Here is a 7,825-nt window from a genome sequence, read left to right on the forward strand (position 1 = left end):
ACAATGATCTCCAAAAAGAAATGGATAATACTAACTCCAGAGACATCTTATTCATAATCGGAGATTTCAACTTTAAGATCAGAACTTTCAGAGAAGAGCTAAAAGATGTGATGGGGAAATTTGGAATTGAAAATGAAAGGGGAGAAACTATGCTCAATTTCTGCAAAGAAAACAACCTTGTTATCTCAAACACAGTGTCTTACCATAGACCTAGTTTTAAATACACCTGGACTTCACCAGATAGAAAATAAGAAAATGTATAGATTACATCCTAATTAGAAATAAATGGAAAACCTCAATCAAAAACATAAGAACACTCAAAAGCCTAGAGCTGGATACAGACCATGAACTCCTCTCTACAACAATATGGATAAAAAAAGTCAACTACAAAAGAAATAAAATTGATAAACTCCACATGGAAAAGTTAAAATATAACCAAATAATATTAGACTGCATTAGGAAAATTGAAGAAATAATATCAAACAGATGAAATCGAAAACTTATGGAAAACAGGAAAAGAAATATTAATTAACTCAGCAAGGGAAACTTGAAGAATTTATAACACCCAATAATAAATGGATGACATCTGACATATTTTAGAAAAATGTGAAGAAAACAAAAACAAAAATAAACAGACATTCCTCAGAAGAAAACGAGAAGCAATACAAAGAGGCTAAAGAAAACTGGCTAAAAAAAAAAAAAAAACTGAAAAATGCAATGAGGCATATAAACACCATAACTCAAAAACATTACAAAAAACTTTTCGCCACTACCTCTAACAATGATCAACCATCAGGGCAAGGAAACAGGAAATCCAAATGCAATAAAAGCAATATGGGTGGAACACTACCAAGAAATCTTTAAGAATGAAAGCAATAACTACCTAATAACAAAGTCCCACACTAACTCAAGACATGATGCCTTAATGAATCTTCCATCGGAAGTGGGAGAATGCTCTAAAGCAAATGAAACTTGACAAAGCACCAGGGATAGACCAAATTCCATCATAACTCCTGGACAGAAGGAAAGCAAACAACTTTTAAATTCCTTACCACACTTTTCAACAAAATCATTAAATCAGGAGAAATACCAGAATATAGATTGGAGAACAGGAATTATCATACCAATTTTCAAGAAAGGTGATAAGAAAAATTGTAAAAACTACAGACCAATCACATTACTCGGCCATGTTTACAAAATATTTACAAGAGTCTTACAGAACAGAATAAAGAGCACATATGAGATCATTCTTAGTGAAGAACAGGTAGACTTCAGAAAGAATCGCTCCACATTGGATCAGATCTTCATAATACAAAGACTAGCAGAATTATACTGGGAACATAACAAAAATATCTATTACTGTTTTATAGATTTTAAACAGGCATTCAACTCAATAAACAGAGTAACCTTATTAAGAATATTAAAACAGAAACAAATCGATGAAGATACCCTAAACTTCTTAGAAAAATATAGTCTCACAGAAGCAATAATTAAATTCAGTAGTATAACAACAGATAAAATAAATGTCAGTAAAATAGTAGCCCAAGGATGTCTCATCTCTCCATACCTTTTTAACATCTACCTAGAGGAAGATGAAGGAGAAAAAGGAGTCAACCTAAATGGTTATAACCTTAATAACATAAAATACACAGATGACATTGTAATGATAGCAGACACAAAAGAAAAAATGGTGAACCTAATAACCGAACTAAACAATATGGCTAAAGAATACAGAATGACCATAAATACAGACATAACAAAAATCTTGATAATTGGAAAAAATAAAGAAAAACTAAACTTCTCCTTGAATGGATCAACAATTGAACAGGTAAAACAATTCAACTATTTATTATTGTGAGGACACCTATTGTACAACTCTCCATCTCCACCACTACACTGATCCTCTACTACCAATCATCTATCAGTGCCATCTACCGCCCACCACAGCTAGTATTTTTTGTCTGTAAATTGCGTGTGTTCTGAAGGGCCGATTTGTTTTTATGCGGGATGAAAAACCCGAGTTTTCGGGAGAAAAAACCCTGCTACCTCCGTATGAGATCGGCTAATTCACCTTCGATTGAAAAAGTCCATATAAAGATTCCTCCCGTCATGATGAGAATCGAACTTAGGCCTTTTCCAATTGAATGCCGCAACGTACTGTCGTTCTTCCAATTGTGCTACGGAGGCACAATTTAGGAACAGTAATAACCTAGATACCATGAACACTATTAAACATAGAATATCGACTGCATGGTCATCATTTAATAAGCTAGGTAAAATCTGGAAAAATAATACAGCAGCTATAATAATAACTACAGCTGAATACTGTTCACCCGTGTGGCTTAACAGCACCCATGTGTATTTGGTTGATGCCCAGCTTAACACCACTATGCGCCTTATTTCTGGAACTGTAAAATCAACTCCGACCTGCTGGCTCCCAACATCCCGCCTCCACACATCCGCATATCCAACTTTTTTCTACATGAATACAGCAAAATCATGTCAATCCAAAATCTTCCAATCCATGAAGACATCCCACCCCTAGAAATAAACAGGCTAAAGTCAAGACACCCTCCAATCTTAACAGCAAAAAATCCTGGTGTAACTAAAAAAAAAAAAAAGAGTCCTGGTGTAACACTTCAACAGGGATCTTCCATGAATTAGTGGACCCAGCACAGATATCTTCGTGTTTTGACCTACCTCGGAAAGCTTGGTCTGCCCCTAACCGAATCCGCACCAACCATGGCAGATGTGCAGACCACCTTTACAAATGGGGCATGTCCAATGTGCATACAGTGGAAACCTGTCAGACTTCATCCATGCTACACCAAGTGCAGTCGACTGGATAATCAACCTAGACATTCAGTTGTAACCTATTCTTGAGTGTCTCTTTTATGACTGTATTATGTCTTATTATTGTACATGTCTATTATTATGTCCATATATATTAAGGATTAATGTAATGTAACTTTTCATGTGTGAGCCATACGCTAAATAAATAAATAACATAGAATATCGACTGCATGGTCATCATTTAATAAACTAGGAAAAATCTGGAAAATAATAAAATCACCAAACCTCTAAAAATAAAATTATATAATGCGATTATAATCTGAAGCATATAGCACAGTAGTGGTATATGCCTCAGAAACTTAAGTACAGGAAGACGGTTTGATGTTAAATCTGACATCAGACAAGGATGTACATTATTTACTGTCCCCTTCCGTTGGGGACGGATTGAGTCTTCTGTTTCCTTAAATTCTAACTGCTGATTTACAACTCAAATTAAAGACTGAGTATTGCTTGATATAATGTCCCATTGACACCATATAACTGTAGCATTTTGAATAGCTTCTCTCTTGGCACCTTGTCATATGCCTTTTGCAGATTTACAAATCTTAAATACAGATCTTTGTTATATTCTCATGCTTTCTCAACTATTTGTCGTAAAGTGAAAATCTGATTCTGACAGCCTGAATCCAGCTTGTTCTTCACCAAGCTTCTCTTCCACAATCCTTTTCAACTTTCTCAAGTATACTTGCATAAATCTTACCCAGAACACTCATAGAACATTCTGTTTTTTTTTTTTTTTTCCTTTTTATATATTGAGAGCTCTGCTCCAATCATCTGGAATTTGTCTCTCTGTCTAGGCCTTCTGAACTATGCAGTGTAGCCACTGTAAGACTTTTATACCTCATACTTGAGCATTTCTGGTCTACTTGAGCCAGCTGGCTTTCCAGATTTCAGGCTTTTGATGGCTTTTTCTACTTCAAGTATGGATATGTATTCCTGCATGTTTGGTCAGTGTTTTTTACCACTGTGCTGTCATCACAGCTTGTTTCATTTAGCAATTTTTCAAAGTACTCCATACTTCAAGGATATTTTTTTCCTCCAGTTTTCATGTCACCTTTATCATCTCTAATTATCTAATTCCATTTACAGCACTCTTTCCTCCATTTGTGAGCTTCTTCAACAACCTCCAAAATATTTTGCCATCTTCTTGATATTTATTTTCTATGTTCTTATCAAAGTTTTCCCATGACTTTTGTTTAGCTAGTTTTACACAGTTTTAGCTTTCTTACATTTGTCTTTGTGTTCTCTAAGAGCACAAGCTGACTTATTTGCCAGTAACTTTTGATGTGCTTTCTTTTTTTCCTTCACTGCCTCTTTAACTTCCTGTGTCCATCTGAGAGCTGCTCAACTTTTATTCACTTTAAAACTTTCTTATATGCATTAATAATATCAATAATGGACACATCACATGTACTGACATAACACGTCTTACGAAACTGAAACTAATAACGTACTAACATAGAGGAACAATTGTGAAAAGATTCATAATTTTTAATTTTGATTATTTTTACATCAGTTTCATCTTTCTTTCCATTTTTCTTTTTTAATTTCTAAATATTTATCTTATATCTAACCAAACTTACAATTATTTTAATGCTTATGTCTAGATCTTTGAGGTTCTTACTGATCATTATTTGCAATCTCTGAATTAGTATAGTTTCCGAATCATCTGATGCTAGAGATAATTGGAAATTTACATCTTCTGATTTATTATATTTATGAATTTCATTTCTGTACTTTTCAAATATTTCACTTAAATTATTTGAATTATGTTCAAAATTTACAGAATGATCACTATCAGAATCAAATTCTACAGGCTGAGATTTTTTATCTTTACTAACTATATTAGAAGTATTTTCACATTCCTCTGGTTTATTTAACTCTAAGTTAACTAACCTATGATATTCTGCTACTATTTCATCCATGTTAGATTCTTTTTAATTGTCATCACTCTTATGTTGTACATTATCTGAAGTATGTATACTTTGGGGTTTCTGGAATTTCTTATAGGTTTAGGTTCTATTTATCAGAATTTCTTAATTTTCTCCTTTGCTGGGTGTTTAAATTATGAGGGTTGAAACTATTCCCTTTCTTACTATCTGATTGTGAATGAGGCGCACAATTAGTATCAGGAAAACAACCTTCATCTTTCAATATTTTATTCATATTGTCTCCTAACATACGTAATTAAATTTCTACTTCCTAAAAAGTACTTTTCTAACTTATCAGTGTACATTTACAATTTTACTAGGGTTTCTTACATCTTGAATCCTAAAATTCACAGGAGAAAAGTGGTCTAAAATTCTATGTGGACCTGATGCTTTCTTTTCCAATTTTCCTATCCCTTTTATACTAGACTTATCATCTAACAATACTAAATCTCCTAGTGTAAATGACTTATGCTTTCTGAAACAATTAATATACTTGTAGGCGTAGACTTCTGTGGCTAATTGGTTCAAAAGATATATTTTGGTGATTACACCACATTTTTTATTATTCAGTTATACAAAATACTGAAATAATAGTTCCCAAAAATTAAATTTAGGGAACTATTATATCAGCATTTTGTATAACTGAATAATAAAAAATGTGGTGTAATCACTGAAATATATCTTTTGAATTAATATACTGTCGGATTTTCTGTGAACTTAATTCTTTATTCATGTTATGAATAATGTGAATTGCAGACTTCTCTTCATCTTGATTCAAATGATTATTCCTAGATGATTTACCATCATCAGATCCTAGAGATCTTGATGGGTAATCTGCTACTATATTTCATTTTCCTGGAATATAAGCCACATCAGTATTATATTCCTGCAGTTCCATTGCCCATCTATTATACATTGCTTTTTATCTTTCATAGTACTTAGGAATGACAAAGGCTGGTGATCAGATCTTATTTTAATAGGTTGTCCTAACAACAAGTATCTAAATTTTCTCAAGGAAAAATTATTGTTAGTCCTTCCTTTTCTAAGGTTGAATAGCTCAATTCTGGAGACCTGATAATTTCCCACTAATAAAAGCTACTGGCTTAAAATCTTCTCCTTGTTTAATAATGAAATTATTATTTTGGGCTGTCAAGGAGTCAGAAAACTCATCATAGCAGCCCATCTTAGACAACACAGTCTGTCATACCACTCCTTAATCCCATTCACATTCAGCACCCTGATTGGTAAATAATTCCATTGTCCAACCACCCTCTGCAAAAAAAAATAAAATAAAAATAAAAAAAAGACACATCTCACCCTCCTACTCATCGCCACCTCCTGCAACATCCAGAGATGGTGGCCTCTTGTTTCCGGTCTGCTATATGAAAAATCTCCATAGTGTTAATCCTGTCAATGCCTCTCAACAGCGAAATGTCTGAGAACGACCTTTGTGTTCTGTCTCTATAGTTTGCATGCCCTGAGTCTATTCTCATAACCAACATTGCCAAGTCTTGATATCATTTGTTATCCACCTTTGATGCCTTCACTAAGGTTAATTTATCCTCTTCAAATCCCAGTGACCAGACCTGAGCACAGTAATTCAAGCATGACTTCTTCACATCTTTATACAATGTAATCACCCTTCTTTTCTTTCTGCTAAGCAGTTTTCTTAGTATTAGCCCAGGTGGTGGTGATAACCCTGTAATCTTTTGCATAACTTCACCACCTTTGCAGCATGTTCCCTGAATTTCAAATTTTTATCTGCTATCACCCCAAGCAGTTAGCCTACTGGCTATGCACTTTGCAACCATATGCCTGAGGAAGGAGTGTCCTGGGTTCGATTCCCATCGATGACGAGAAGAACTTAAGGATCTTCCTCAGCCATAGCCAAGTTAGCCGGTCTTGGGTGTGGACAGCAAGGTTTTCCCCCAGTTTATCTAGGGTTTTTCATTCCGCAAACAGGCAAACCGGCCCTGTGAACACAAATGGATACAGTCATGAATATCGCCCTTAGGGTATGCAGCAGAGGAGTGGCAAACTGGCTGCATTAATACACCAGTAACCTCCTCATTAGGAGGGAACTCAACCCCTCCTAGACAGATCAGGAGGATATCACCCCATGATTCCTTGCCATTTCCACTTCCTCTAGTACAGATCGACTAATAGAGTATGTAATCTTAGATCATGGATCCCATATTTCAAGACCTTACATTTAGTTGCTTTAATCAGAGGAGAATAGAGAAAAATACAGAGCACTAAAAAATAAAGTTGATTACCTATGCAAAAAAGCCAAAGAAAAATGGTTAAAAGAAAAAGCTAAGAAATGCCAAGAAGCATACCAACAAAACAACCTAAAAGTCTTCCATGATACTGTAAGAGAAATTACAAAGGAATTCTCAGCAAAAACAGTAACAATGATAAACAACAAGATGACTGAAACCGGGAATATTGAAGATATAAGAAAAATCTGGTCAAACCATTTTAAGACTATCTTCCACCAAGGAAACAAAACTACAATGCCAACAATAGAAGAAAATAATGACCACCCAAAAAGTTTACAAGAAGAAGTTAGATACGCAATAAAACAGATGAAAAACAATAAAGCACCAGGCATTGATACTATCCCTGCTGAACTGTGGTCATATGGAGGCAGCATACCAATAGAATATTTAACAACCCTATTCAATAAAATACTACAAACAGGAGAGATCCCAGATGACTGGAGAACTGGAAAGATCATCCCAATATACAAGAAAGGAGACAAAAGAAACTGCAGAAATTACAGACCAATCAATTGACTCTCCCATACCTATAAAATATTCGTAAGAATGATACAAAATAGATTAAAAAACATCTATGAAGAAATGATAGGCATAGAACAAGCTGGTTTCCGAGGAAACTATTCAACAATAGACCAAATTTTTACATTGTACCAACTAGCAGAGTTCAGCTGGGAAGACTATAAAGAACTATGTTGTTGTTTTGTGGACTTGAAACAAGCTTTCGATAGCATCAACAGAGAAATTTTTCTTAAAATTCTA

The sequence above is a fragment of the Typopeltis vanoorti genome, chromosome 20 (genome assembly GCF_054136105.1).
Source record: "Typopeltis vanoorti isolate ZY-2024b chromosome 20, IOZ_Tvanoo_1.0, whole genome shotgun sequence".
Classification (NCBI taxonomy): Eukaryota; Metazoa; Arthropoda; class Arachnida; order Uropygi; family Thelyphonidae; genus Typopeltis; species Typopeltis vanoorti.